The 15,147-nt window shown below is 39.0% G+C and overlaps 1 protein-coding gene and 1 pseudogene across 18 annotated transcripts in view; both read right to left on the reverse strand.

Moving 5' to 3' along the window:
• The window catches only part of LOC137237381 (uncharacterized), a 617,434-nt gene that overhangs the window by 111,032 nt on the left and 491,255 nt on the right, over nt 1-15,147 (reverse strand). The window lies entirely within an intron of this gene.
• Nucleotides 7,446-8,799, reverse strand: LOC137250465 (putative nuclease HARBI1; annotated as a pseudogene).

Here is a 15,147-nt window from a genome sequence, read left to right on the forward strand (position 1 = left end):
ACGATGCTACAGCTTTTGCATACCAATTCGTTTTCAACTTTTTATCCGATTTTATTATTTCCATATCTAGGAAGGCCAATTTATTTTCTTTCTCTTTTTCTACCGTGAATTGGATTTTTGGGTGTTGTGCGTTAAAAGTTTTTAAAATTTCTTCCACGTCCTTTGTTTTAATTATTGCAAATATATCGTCTACATACTTATTTATGTATTTGATATATATATCCCTGGATTTGAGCTCGGTGATGCTGTCGTCAAGTATTTTGTCTAGCACTATATCTGCTACTGTAGGTGATAGGGGGTTTCCCATAGGCATTCCGTATACTTGTTGGTAGAATTTGCCGTCGTATGTGAAATAATTGTTGTCCCTCAAGCAGAATTCGAGGCAAGTTTGGAACTGTTTATTTGATAAAGTAGTGTGTTCTTTTAGTTTTTCCCATTTTCTCATTATTGTTCGAATGGCTAATAGTATGGGAATGTTTGTGAAGAGGGAAACTACATCAAACGATATTAGAATTTCATCTTCCGCTATGTTAACTTCTTGGAGGTTGTGTTTTAATTGGAGGGAATTTTTGACATTGAGGGTACCACATATTATGTTTTTTAAGGTCTGTCCAATGTGTTTTGAAAGTTTGTAGCATGGTACACCTACAGAAGATGAAATCGGTCTAAGTGGAGTTTGTTCTTTATGGATCTTGGGTAGTCCATACAATCTTGGCGCTGTAGCCGCAGTGCAAGTAAGTTGCTTCTTAAATTTTAAAGATATGTTTCTCTGCTTGTAAATGTCATTTATGATGTTGTTGTTTTTCCGTACTAGTTGTTGTGTAGGATCAGTTCTTATTGTTTTGTATGTGTTTTTGTCGCTTAGTAGTTGTTCCATTTTTTGTTTATAGTCTACCTTGTACATTAGTACTGTTTTGTGTCCTTTGTCTGCGGTTGTAATTATTATATTGTCTTTATGTTGTTTCACGAAGTTCTTAGTGTCCTCAAAAACCTTCAATATAAGCTTATCTTTCGGAGTGTTTTGGAGTTTGTTCTTGTAGGTATTTATTTTTGTAGCCACAGTGCATCTCAGTGCGTCTTTTTGTCTCTCATCTTCAATCCTTTGAATGCCTTGTTCAATGTCAGCGATCAGGTGTATGGGTGAAAACGTTTTCCTAGAAACTGGCAGTGCGAATTTTTTCCCCATTGACAATAACCAACGGCTCTCTGGGGGTACTATTATGTTGGTTTTGTTTACCAGCCAGTCCTCATTGGTTCGTAAGCCGAACATTTCAAAATTTTTCTTAACATGATTTTGTAATTTTGAACTGAGCTGTTTCTCTGTGCTGATGGCTATTTTTTCTGTGATCTGTTTTTGGTTCGCCAATACCGAACTAAAATCTTCTTTTTCTAATCTCTTTTTGAGGTCCTCCCTAATGTGCCAAATGTCTGTACTTACAATTTTTATTTGGATGTTTGCTTCCTTTATTTCTAGATTTAAAATTTTCCATATAAATTGTTTTTGTATTTTCTCCATTTCTTTCCTTGTCTTATCCAATTTAAACCCACTAACAATTTTGTTTGTCTTACCCTTTAAGTGTGCAGGCATAATTCCGAAATCTTTACATCGGAGTAAAAATTTTAGTCTTTGTCGTTGCTTCGTAAGTTTTTTGTTGTTTTTATTGTATTGCTTGATGATATAGTTCGTGGTCTCATCGTACTTAAATTTCATATGTTTGAAAAAGTGCTTCATTTTATTAGTTTTATGTTCTACAGTTGCTTCGGTTTAGCTCTCCGATTATTTTATTATTAGTGATTTTGGGCCAGAGTATAGTTTTTATTAATTTTTCCAAAAGGAGCTTTTCGGCCGATAAATAAAAAGACAAAAACTTTTGTTTTTTCTTATTCTCCTACGCGTTTCGATGTTTTTTATAACATCTTCATCAGGGAGTCTGGTTTATTCTAATAAAACATAAAACGAAAAAACAAACATTAAAAAGTTATTAATAACTAACATCAAGCAATAACATATTTTCCAACAGTTCACTTAAATTTAACATAATACAATAACATTTGAACTGCAATTTAGTCTTTAGACGTAACATTTAACATAAAGGGAAAAATTTGTCTTTAAAACACAAAAGAAATCATCATAAGTGCCGTTTTGATACAAACATATATTAATACAAACACTTATATGCACAAAAATTGTTTAAAAAAAGATTTTTGAAAATCAAAAAATAAAAAAAAAATTAAAAAAAAAAAACCATCTTTAATCAGCAACAGCCAGCTAAGCAGCAACATCAACTAGCTAAAAGCATCGCCAAGCGAGCAACGATAAGCAAACCAGGGGGCCTACTCTGTATTGCGATGCGAAAGCAAAAATACGCGAAATCGCAAAATCGATATTTTGACTTTCGCATTCACATTTTGCCCATTCGCAATTTTTCTCCCTTTTCGCATTGCCGGCACTCTGTATTGCGAAAGCGAATGTCAAACAGCATTCATTTTCGCATTTTTCTTGCTACAAGTAATAGGCATTCGCATTGTACCAATATGTAAGTATTAATTGATGATTTTATAAATTGATATCTTTATATTCATTGTACATTCTTTTGAAAATATATAGGACAAGTCAAAAAACAAAACAAACACAAAAGCAACAATTCGAACTCCTAGTGGACTTCATGGCAATACACCCAGATTTGGCCAAAGGGTTACTTAAAACACCCAACGCGAAAACAACGGCCAATAATTTGTGGAAAAGAGTAACTCGCCAACTAAATGCAGCTGGACCACCGATGCGTGATATCACCGGCTGGAAAAAAGTAGGTTGGGTGATATATGTGTACTTTTAATTCTATAATGGGATTGATAAAATTTATAGGTTTGGGCTGACTACAAAGTCCATTTGAAGGCCAAAATGCGTCGCAATAAAACCAATATTGCTGGTACGGGGGCGGCCCATCTGTTTACTCCGCGCTCACCCCATTGGAACAGCAAGCTAGCGATTTGCTATCGATGGACCAAGCAGTCGACGGGATAGCTGGAACGCGGGAGTTTGGTGCGCGGCAGGCTATGACGGAAGTACCAAGTGAAATTTTGGAAGATGCTTTTAATGACGACTGCGATTCGGTTGAAATGAGTGAAGAGGAGAACGAGCAACCTTTCTTGCTACAACAACAACAGGAACCTTGCAGCCGATCGGTACTTACTCCACGCAAGAAGCAGAGTCTATTGGAAAGGCAAGTAGACAACCAAATTGAATACCAAAGCAACTCAGTAAAAGTGCTAAATGAGATTAATGACAATTTGAAAAACCTTGCCAGAACGATGAGAATTACATTAAAAATAAAAAATAAAAAGTTAAAGTTCGCCAAAGAACAATTTGTCCATAAACAAAGAATGGACCGTGAAAATTTAAGAGTCAAATTAAACAAATTAGAAATTAAAAAACAAATGTTGGATGTGGAGTTACAGGACAACAAAGCAATATCCAAAAAGTAGTAACAGATACACAAAATTTTTTTTTAAAGATATGTATACATATAATTTATGTGCTACAAGTGGCTTAGTTTTTGTAATAAAATTTCCTTTTTATTTTCTATTTATTTACGTATGTACCTGCACATACACAGTGCATTACCGAAGTATAATTTGGTGCACTTTTCAGTATGTATGTTATTTATATACAATTAGTATTAGTTTTTATACTCAGTTGAGCAGAGCTCACAGAGTATATTAAGTTTGATTGGATAACGGTTGGTTGTACATATATAAAGGAATCGAGATAGATATAGACTTCCATATATCAAAATAATCAGGATCGAAAAAAAATTTGATTGAGCCATGTCCGTCCGTCCGTCCGTTAACACGATAACTTGAGTAAATTTTGAGGTATCTTGATGAAATTTGGTATGTAGGTTCCTGAGCACTCATCTCAGATCGCTATTTAAAATGAACGATATCGGACTATAACCACGCCCACTTTTTCGATATCGAAAATTTCGAAAAACGGAAAAAGTGCGATAACTCATTACAAAAGACAGATAAAGCGACGAAACTTGGTAGATGGGTTGACGTTATGACGCAGAATAGAAAATTAGTAAGATTTTGGACAACGGGCGTGGCACCGCCCACTTTTACAAGAAGGTAATTTAAAAGTTTTGCAAGCTGTAATTTGGCAGCCGTTGAAGATATCATGATGAAATTTGGCAGGAACGTTACTACTATTACTCTATATGTGCTAAATAAAAATTAGCAAAATTGGATGAAGAACACGCCCACTTTTTAAAAAAAAAATTTTTTAAATTCAAATTTTAACAAAAAATGTAATATCTTTACTGTATATAAGTAAATTAAGTCAAAATTCAACTCCAGTAATGATATGATGCAACAAAATACAAAAATAAAAGAAAATTTCAAAATGGGCGTGGCTCCGCCCATTTTCATTTAGTTTGTCTAGAATACTTTTATTGCCATAAGTCGAACAAAAATTTACCAATCCTTCTCACATTTGGTAGGAGCATAGATTCTATGACGGTAACTGTTCTCTGTGAAAATGGGCGAAATCGGTGGAAGCCACGCCCAGTTTTTATACACAGTCCACCGTCTGTCCTTCCGCTCGGCCATTAACACAATAATTTGAGCAAAATCCGATATATCTTTACTAAACTTAGCCCACGTACTTACCTGAGCTCACTTTTTCTTGGTATAAAAAATGGGCGAAATCTGACCATAACCACGCCCACTTTATCGATATCGAAAATTACGAAAAATGAAAAAAATGCCATAATTCTATACCAAATACGAAAAAAGTGATGAAACATGGTAACTGGATTGGTTTATTGACGCAAAATATAACTTTGGAAAAAACTTTGTAAAATGGGTGTGACACCTACCATATTAAGTAGAAGCAAATGAAAAAGTTCTACAAGGCGAAATCAACAGCCCTTGGAATCTTGGCAGGAATACTGTTAGTGGTATTGCATATATAAATAAATTAGCAGTACCCGACAGATGATTTTCTGGATCACCTGGTCCACATTTTGGTCGATATCGCGAGAACGCCTTCACATATACATCTAAGGGCCACTCGCTTTTAAAACCCTCATTAATACCTTTAATTTGATATCCATATCGTACAAAAACATACCAGAGTCACCCCTGTCCCACCCTAATGGCGATATCTCGAAAAGGCGTCCACCTATAGACCTAATGCCCCCTCCCTCTTAAAATGCTCAGTAACACCTTTCGTTTGATACCCATATCGTACAAACATTCTAGAGTCACCCCTGGGCCACCCTAATGGCGATATCTCGAAAAGGCGTCCACCTATAGACCTAGTGTCCACTCCCTCTTAAAATGCTCAGTAACACCTTTCGTTTGATACCCATATCGTACAAACATTCTAGAGTCACCCTTGGTCCAGCTTTATGGCGATATCTCGAAAAGGCGTCCACCTATAGAACTAAGGATTACTCCCTTTTAAAATACTCTTTACCACCTTTCATTTGATAGCCATATCGTACAAAAACATTCTAGAGTCACCCTGGCCCACCCTAATGGCGATATCTCGAAAAGGCGTCCACCTATAGACCTAATGCCCACTCCCTCTTAAAATGCTCAGTAACACCTTTCGTTTGATACCCATATCGTACAAACATTCTAGAGTCACCCCTGGCCCACCCTAATGGCGATATCTCGAAAAGGCGTCCACCTATAGAACTAAGGATTACTCCCTTTTAAAATACTCATTACCACCTTTCATTTGATACCCATATCGTACAAACACATTCTAGAGTCACCCTGGCCCACCCTAATGGCGATATCTCGAAAAGGCGTCCACCTATAGACCTAATGCCCACTCCCTCTTAAAATGCTCAGTAACACCTTTCGTTTGATACCCATATCGTACAAACATTCTAGAGTCACCCTTGGTCCAGCTTTATGGCGATATCTCGAAAAGGCGTCCACCTATAGAACTAAGGATTACTCCCTTTTAAAATACTCTTTACCACCTTTCATTTGATACCCATATCGTACAAAAACATTCTAGAGTCACCCTGGCCCACCCTAATGGCGATATCTCGAAAAGGCGTCCACCTATAGACCTAATGCCCACTCCCTCTTAAAATGCTCAGTAACACCTTTCGTTTGCTACCCATATCGTACAAACATTCTAGAGTCACCCTTGGTCCACCTTTATGGCGATATCTCGAAAAGGCGTCCACCTATAGAACTAAGGATTACTCCCTTTTAAAATACTCCTTACCACCTTTCATTTGATACCCATATCGTACAAACACATTCTAGAGTCACCCCTGGCCCACCCTAATGGCGATATCTCGAAAAGGCGTCCACCTATAGACCTAATGCCCACTCCCTCTTAAAATGCTCAGTAACACCTTTCGTTTGATATCCATATCGTAAAAACATTCTAGAGTCACCCCTGGCCCACCCTAATGGCGATATCTCGAAAGGGCGTCCACCTATAGACCTAATGCCCACTCCCTCTTAAAATGCTCAGTAACACTTTTCGTTTGATGCACATATCGTACAAACACATTCTAGAGTCACCCCTGGTCCACCCTAATGACGATATCTCGAAAAGGCGTCCACCTATAGACCTCATGCCCACTCCCTCTTAAAATGCTCAGTAACACCTTTCGTTTGATACCCATACCGTACAAACATTCTAGAGTCACCCCTGGCCCACCCTAATGGCGATATCTCGAAAAGGCGTCCACCTATAGACCTAATGCCCACTCCCTCTTAAAATGCTCAGTAACACCTTTCATTTGATTCCCATATCGTACAAACACATTCTAGAGACACCCCTGGTCCACCTTTATGGCGATATCTCGAAACGGCGTCCACCTATGGAACTAAGGATCACTCCTTTTCAAAATACTCATTAACAGCTTTGATTTGATACCCATATCGTACAAACACATTATAGAATCACCCCTGGTCCACCTTAATGGGGACATCTCGAAAAGGCGTCCACCGATAGACCTACGGCCCACTCCCTCTTAAAATGCTCAGTAACACCTTTCATTTGATACCCATATCGTACAAACAAATTCTAGAGTCAGCCCTGGTCTACCTTTATGGCGATATCCCTAAATGGCGTTCATCCATAGAACTATGGCCTACTCTCTCTTAAAATACTTTTTAATACCTTCCATTTGATACACATGTTATACAACCACATTCCAGGGTTACCCCAGATTGATTTTCCTTATTTTGTCTCCATAGCTCTCAACTGAGTATGTTATGTTCGGTTACACCCGAACTTAGCCTTCCTTACTTGTTATATATATACACACTTTGTAAACCTTACTTAAATAAAAGACTGAAAACTTGAATTTAAATAATACTGAATTATATTTAGTAGTTTAAGTTGTAGGCCTCAGCAGCCGTAAAAATACATAAATAAATAACGTTAAATTTAAACCACTTTTTTATAAAGCATTTCTATTGGAAATCATGTCATTTTTTATTTGGTCTCTGATACAACTAGCAATATTTCCCATTCTATGATTTTCCACGTTTTCTGCATTTATTACGTTCACTTCTTCCGGTTCAATTTCTGAACTGGGAAGATTTTCAACTTTGAACATTATACAAATATTGTGCAGGGCACAACAAACATTTAGTATTTGTACCACTTTTGCTGGAGCATAATGCAACTCTCTTGAGGCCAAAAGGCAGCGAAGTCGACCTTTCAAAACACCAAAAACTCTCTCAATGAGAGACTTTCCCTTTGAATATTTTTGATTGAAAAAATTCTCGTCAGAATCCTCCGCAGAATTCCTGTATGCGGTAAGAAGCCATGGTTCCAACGGATATCCTGAGTCACCTGCAGATAACAAAAACATAAAGGTATTTTTAGCTGAATAGCATTCATTACCATTTATTATATGTATATATATTATGTTATATATTACATAAGTAACTATGTTAATGCGTGTATGCTACCATTACATTAAATCGATATATTAAAAAGCTTATCGAGAATTCGTTGGCCAGTATCTCCATTTTCATAGGCAGTCCTTAAATATTCGCGCTCAGCGGACAAGTTCCATATGTGCGAATCATGCGATGCACCTCCAAATTTACCATTGACCGCTCTTATTTGCATTTTGTGATCACATATCTAAAATAGAACAAAACATGTAGGCACAATAAAAGTAATCTTATTTAATCGAAATACACTTACGATCATTGCATTTATGCTGTGCTTAAACTTTCGGTTAAAAAATAGATGCTCGTCTTTTGATGGCCTTATCATTTGAATGTGCGTTCCGTCCACAGCTCCGATCACACCCGGAATTCCGAATTTAGCATAAAACCTACGGTTGGCATCCTGTTTTTCGCGATTGCTCATTGAAAAAGTAATATGCTTTGGACACAATATCGTTTCAATTGCACTGCATACTTCCAAAATACAACTCGAAACGGTTTGCTGTGCTAATCCCGCGTGACGGTCTTGGCCAGCAAGTGTTGGTATGCACCCTGACCAAGAAACTTCAACGTTGTAGAAACTTTTATTATTTCAGGAACTGCCGTTGCTCTCCGTGGGGTTTTCAACTCACTTTTAATGCTATTTAGCACATACAAAAGACTTCCTTATTAAGCCGAAAATTCTGCACAAAACTAATGAATAGAACATAAAGCAATAGTATATGTATGAGTAATTTTGTAACGTTTAAATTACCTTTGATCGCTGAGACTCATAATGTTGGAGTTGTCCCTTATAATCCTCCTATCAATTCTTTCTTCATTTAAATCGTCCCATAATGCTACAGAATCCATTTTTTAATTTGCTCAACAAAAATTAATCGTTAGCCGAAATTGTAATCGCCTTGTTTGTTTTGTTCTCTTTCTTTGACTTTGGTCAGTGATGCATACTCAAGCAAAAAATTAGCGAAAAATAAAAAAGCGACACTGTTAGCAATGCGATAGCGCTACAGAGTTCCAATTACCTTTCGCATCGCAATTTATTTTCGCATCGCACTGCCTTTCGCATCGCAATACAGAGTAGGCCCCCAGATTTCTTGTGGATGAACACATGCGGGCGAAATGGGAGGAGCATTTAAGTGGTTGTAACCTCTCTGCCGGTGTGGTAAGCGTTGGTTCACTGTAAAATCCTTACCGAATCCGTCTAAGCACAATGACAAAATTTCCATCGCCTTCGGCGATAAAGTGCTGTTGGATGCGAAAAAATGCGCGAGCGCTTTTTGCCGACAATATATAATGCACTCTACGGTTGACAAAGTTAGACGGCGGGCCAACAGACGTGCACATAAACATAAATTCAGCGCGTCCCCAATTACCATCACCGCAAAAGAGGTTGAGGATGCCATCGTCAAAAGCTTTTGATACGGTCTACCATGGTACGTTACTGCAAGACCTGGAAGGGTCTACCCTTCCCCCAAGTCTTAAAAGGTGGACCGCAAATTATATGGGTGGTCGGCAGGCATCAGTGCAATTTAAGAACGCAACATCCAAACCAAGAAGAATTAAACAAGGGGCGCCTCAGGGTGATGTCCAATCCCCACTTATTTTTAATTTAACTTATTATTAATTTCTACATATCAGAGCTACCTTCGCCACCAGAAGGAGTCACTACCGTTTCCTATGCCTATGACTGCACAATAATGTCCACAGCTCAGTGGCTACCTACCTGATCTCTCCAGTTTTTTCCCCTCGCGAAACCTGACATTATCACCGACTAAATCATTGGCAACCTTATTTACTACATGGACTTCCCAGATGTCGACCATTTTGAACGTCCACTACGCTACCGACTGTCTTACACCCCAAAATCGTGGGTGTGATGTTTGAGCAGGATCTACATTTTGGCTAGCATGTAGCCGCAACTGTACCGAAAATCCAGAGCCGCAATAAAATCCTCAAATCTCTTGCTGGCACTTCGGGTAAAGAGAAAGAAACGCTCATTACCACTTACAAAGCAATTGACCAGCCGATTGGTCGCCAAGCCTAAAAACTACTCACTGGAAGAAGCTACAGGCCTGCCAAACTACTGAGGTGAGTCCATTTTTGACTACTTATTTACTACTAATCTAATTGTATGCAAAAAAGTCAACCAGCTAACGTTTAGGAATAGAATTAGAGCGGAAGTCATAGATATCACCCTGGCCAAAGACTCTCCCACTGTAAGAATCGATGACTGGAGATAGGATACTCTTCAACATCGATCTTGAAGTGGAAGTTCCCCGGCGATATAGAAATCCAAGAAAAACAGACTGGAACAAATATTCTGAAGTAGCAACTCACAAACTGGCATCCACGGGAATGGAAGTCAAAACGGGAGCTAACAATATAGACAGAGCGGTAAACCGACTGACATCGATATTGACAAGCACTTTTGAATTCTGTTTTCCTCTTACTAGACCACGGGTAAGACCTAGAACTACGTGGTGGAACACAGAGCTCAGCCAACTCAGGTCAACAACAAGAAAACTCTTCAACAAAGCCAAACAGAGCCGGCTGGAAGAGGAATGGGATGCAGGAAGAAAAAAAGGATATCATGGGAGCAATTCTGTGAGAACTTGGCGACGACAAATGAGGCAGCAAGACTTCGCAAAATACTATTAGGATCTAGTTCAGCTCCTAGTAGCATAAGGAAGTCTGATGGCTCATGGATCGTCTCCAGTCAGGAAACTCTAGGGTTCTTGATGGAGACACACTTTCCTGGATTCACGGATACGACAGGTACGACGATGCCAGAAAACCGCGCATATCCTCCGGAAACCGACGTCACGGACATCGTTGACCGGGACAAAATATCATAGGCTATAAAATCATTCGAGCCCTACAAATCGGCGGGACCGGATGATGTGATACCGGCTCTGTTACAAGCCGCTTGTGACGAACTGATACCATATCTACGCGGCATCTTCTCAAGATGCCTACAAGATGGTTATGTACCCGAAGCCTGGAGAAATGTACGGGTGGTTTTCATTCTTAAAGCAGGAAAACTTAACCACTCGGAAGCCAAAGACTATAAACCAATAAGCCTCTTCTCTTTATCCTTAAAACACGTGAGAGACTTATCGATATACATATTAGAAGCAATGCCAATCTCTGGCAGATAGATGCAGCACAGCATGCATACCAAAAAGGCAAATCAGTTGAAAGTGTCCTTCATGAGGCAGCCAGTGCCAGAACTCACTTTGCTGCAAGGAATACACGTTAGCAGCTTTGCTCGACATTGAGGGCGATTCCAACAACGTGCAGACGGAGGCCATCTGCAAGGCTCTTACACGATATGGAACCCAAAGCTCTATAGTTGCATGGATCGATTCTATGCTAAGGAGTAGAGTTGTCAACGCAACTTTAGGGACTGGTTCTATTGGCCAACTGACCACCAGAGGCACCCCTCTCTGTTCACTACAAAGACATAGATACCCTCCTTTAACTTACAGAGGCTAAACGGCACAACGTTAAACCTATCTTCGGAAGCGAAATATCTTGGAATTAAACTCGATTCCAAGTTAAGCTGGAGAAGGAACTTTGAGATGAGATCAGAAAGCTCTAGCAGCATACTGCGCCTGCAAAAGGCTTTTGGGCGGAACTGTGGACTGGCACCACATGTCATTTATGGCATGTGCAGCACAGTCATTCGACCGATACTAACAAATGGAGCTCTAGTCTGGTGGAAGGCGCTAGACAAAAAGAGTAATCAACAGAGGATCGGGAAGATAAAAAGCCTGCCATGCCTGGGAATGTCAGGCGCCGTGAGCAGCGCACCTCAGGAAGCGCTAAATGTCATCTTTCACTTGACGCCTCTGCCAGTTTTCGTGCATGGATTAGCCGCTAGAGGAGCTCTACGACTAAGAGAATCCAACATGTGGAAAACAGCTAAGCACGGACACGCGGCGATTCTGGACGATATGACGAAGGGGCAATTAAACGGAATAATAACCGACCTAACATCCAAAACAGACCACATCACAGAGGATTTTGGACTTCCAGTTTCAGAACATACGATATCCTTCAAGCGAGGAATGGTATATACACCGACGGCTCGAAAATGGAAAAGGGAATTGGAGCTGGGATGTACTCGACACATCTACAGCTAAGCCAATCATTCCGACTTCCCGACGCATGCAGTGTATTCTAGGCCGAGGTCTATGCCATAGACAGAGCGGCAAAGCTGCGGTCTCCAACACCGACGTAACAATCTTTGGTGACAGCCAAACCGCCTTAAGGGCATTAGAGTCCAGCATGATAAAATTGGACATCGTGCGGAGGTGTAGAGCCTCTCTAGCTTCTATTTTGCTGGGTCCCTAGGCACAGCGGCACTGAAGAGAATGAACTCGCGGAAGAGATGGCTAGGAAAGGTTCCGACTTAGACATAAGTGAGGTGGACAGCTCCGTCCGACCACCGCTTAGTTGTCTCCGAGGGAGAATCGACGAATATGAGAACAGGGCAACGGACTTGCTGTGGACCAATAAGGTTGACTGCGAAGTCTCAAGGTCCTCCGAGCGGAAGTGTGGGTATGGCCCACGTTCGCCCTCTTAACCTAACTTAACCTAACCTATATATTTAAGGATGCTTTAACCTAATGTAAAACGTTACAGATTAAAATTGTTTAATAGTAGAATAAAAGGAAATTTCAAACTATTCAACGCCAAATTGTAATGAATTTTTTACGACACATAAAACTTATGTTACAACAAGTGTAATATCTTTAATTTTATTCAACTATGATTACATGCGTGTCAAGGTAGATGAAACATGTATGTACGTGTGTATGTTTTTCTTCCCTAACCTTTGTCTATTTGCATATATTTTAAGAAGTTTCTACCTCTTACCTATACTAAATTTCAGACAAATCTAATACTAGGTTCAAACACACCAAATTGGCAATTTATACTATTTGGGCAATTTATTACGCAATTTATCATATAATAAATTGTAATAACAAATTGCCAATTTAAAAAAAATTGCGTAATAAATTGTTTCAAACTGCAAATACAACCTTGTAAAGTGTGTTTATTGAGTAGATTTCAACGTAAGTTGCGCATGGCTGAACTATATGGTTGGCTCATCTCATCAGCTGATTTTATGTCTTTCATTTCACTGGAGTAGGGATTGTCAAAAGAAGATGGCAAACTCAAAATGAAACCAAAACATTGAACACATTTTCTTACAACACACAAAAATTTCAAACTTTTATGTTTTCATTCCATTTCATTCGCCTAATACCAACACGCACATTTTGACAGTCTGAACAAAGGTATGTTCTTGCTGTAGAGATGAGCCAACCAGCTATCAAATTACTATTGTGTAAGCTAAATCGAGTTGTATGAAGAGCACTCAACTCAAATCGAAATTTCCTCAATTTATTTTTCTGTTTGAACATAGTATAACCATGAATAGAATTCGTTCGCATGGCCGTGGAGATAGGGGGGAGGGGGGGGAGGGCAGCCAGGGCAATTGCCCTGGAGCCCGGAAAGTTTTGGGGGCCCGGCAAGACAAATCAGTATTGAGAGTACTCTAACTAGGATTTCATAGATACAGACATATTTTGTTGCTACAAAAAATTGTTTTAAAATTTAAAATCACTTAACTAAAATCATAAGCATCCGATCAAATACTATGGGGCATAGTCATAGTCGAAATAAAATGTGATTTTAAGTTAAATAAACGTTTTTGACACAATTTTATAAGCGCTATCTGTCAAAAATGCTTCAACTAACTTAAAATCACATTTTATTTCGACTTCCCAACGACTTAAGTGGTGGCCATTTCCTTCAAATAATACTCCATACTACTCTAAAAAAAGGGAGAAAAAGTAAAGCGTGATTGGCTCGCTTAGAGAGCAACTAAAGAAGCGCTTTTTTGTTTTCTATGCCGGCTTTTCAGCAAAATTTCCGAAAATACCCGATCAGCTTTGACAAAATCTTCAGGTTATTCTAAAGATAAAGGTTGGAAGAGGTTACACGACAAAATTCCTGAACATGAAAATAGTCAAAATCATAAAACTGGCTATATAGAGTGGCGCCAATATGAAATGAGAATTCGAAATACAAGTTCAGTGGATTTCTCTTAGCGGAAACGCTTAAAAGTGAAGCAGCTCGCTGGAGAGAGATACTTCGCAGAATTCTTGATGTTGTTTTATTTCTTGGAGAAAAAGGATTAGCACTTAGAGGGGATAATTCATTGATCGGAAATCCAAAAAATGGAAACTTTCTTGGTATTTTGGAACTGATCAGCAATTATGACCCCCTATTGCATGAACATTTGGAGAAGTTGAGGGAATCTCAAACGAGAAAGAATCGTCTCCAAGCAAATTATTTGTCTGATGGAATACAAAATGAGTTCATAGAAATCTGTGCAAATCAAGTAATTAGAAATATAGAAGGCGAGAGAAAGTCCGTCAAGTATTACACAGTAATAGTGGATGCAACCCCTGATTCGGCGCATATTGAGCAGACTGTTTTTATATTGCGTTATGTTTTATTAGACAGGGACTCCGGAAAATGGAAAATCCAAGAACGCTTCTTATAGTTTGTCGGTTGTAACGCAAAAACAGGAGAAGCTATCTCTGAGCTGATTCGCAGCACTCTAAAAACGCAAAATATTCCACTGGATGATTGCCGTGGACAAGGGTATGATAATGGCAGTAATAAGTATGAGCGGTCATTACAAAGGAGCGCAGAGTCATATCCTGAGAGATAACTCCCTGGCAATATTTGAACCTTGTGAGCTTTTGAATTTGGGTTCAGAAACAGTAACGAATTTGAAAGGTATTGAAGCATATATGGGGAAATTTGAGTATATCCTCTTAGCCTCTATTTGGCTCAAAGTGTTGACGGTAATCAACCATCAAAATCTGGTACTGCAAGCTAGAAATGCCACACTGGACGTGGAAACAGAAAATATACAGAGCCTGATTGAAGAGTTTAAGAAGTTCAGGGATCAATGGTCGATCATACTTCAAGAATGTAAGGTTCTGGCAGGGAGTATAGGAGTTGTGAATACCTTCGCAGAGAAATGAAGGAAGATAAGAAAGCGCCAGTTCGATGAATTACCTGGCGCATCACCTGAGTGTGATTCCGAAACTCAATTCAAACAGCAAGTTTTTTACGTTCTTTTGGACTGCTTGATTGGTAACATGACAAGACCTT

This window comes from Eurosta solidaginis, chromosome 1, assembly GCF_040869045.1.
Source record: "Eurosta solidaginis isolate ZX-2024a chromosome 1, ASM4086904v1, whole genome shotgun sequence".
NCBI classification, from domain to species: domain Eukaryota; kingdom Metazoa; phylum Arthropoda; class Insecta; order Diptera; family Tephritidae; genus Eurosta; species Eurosta solidaginis.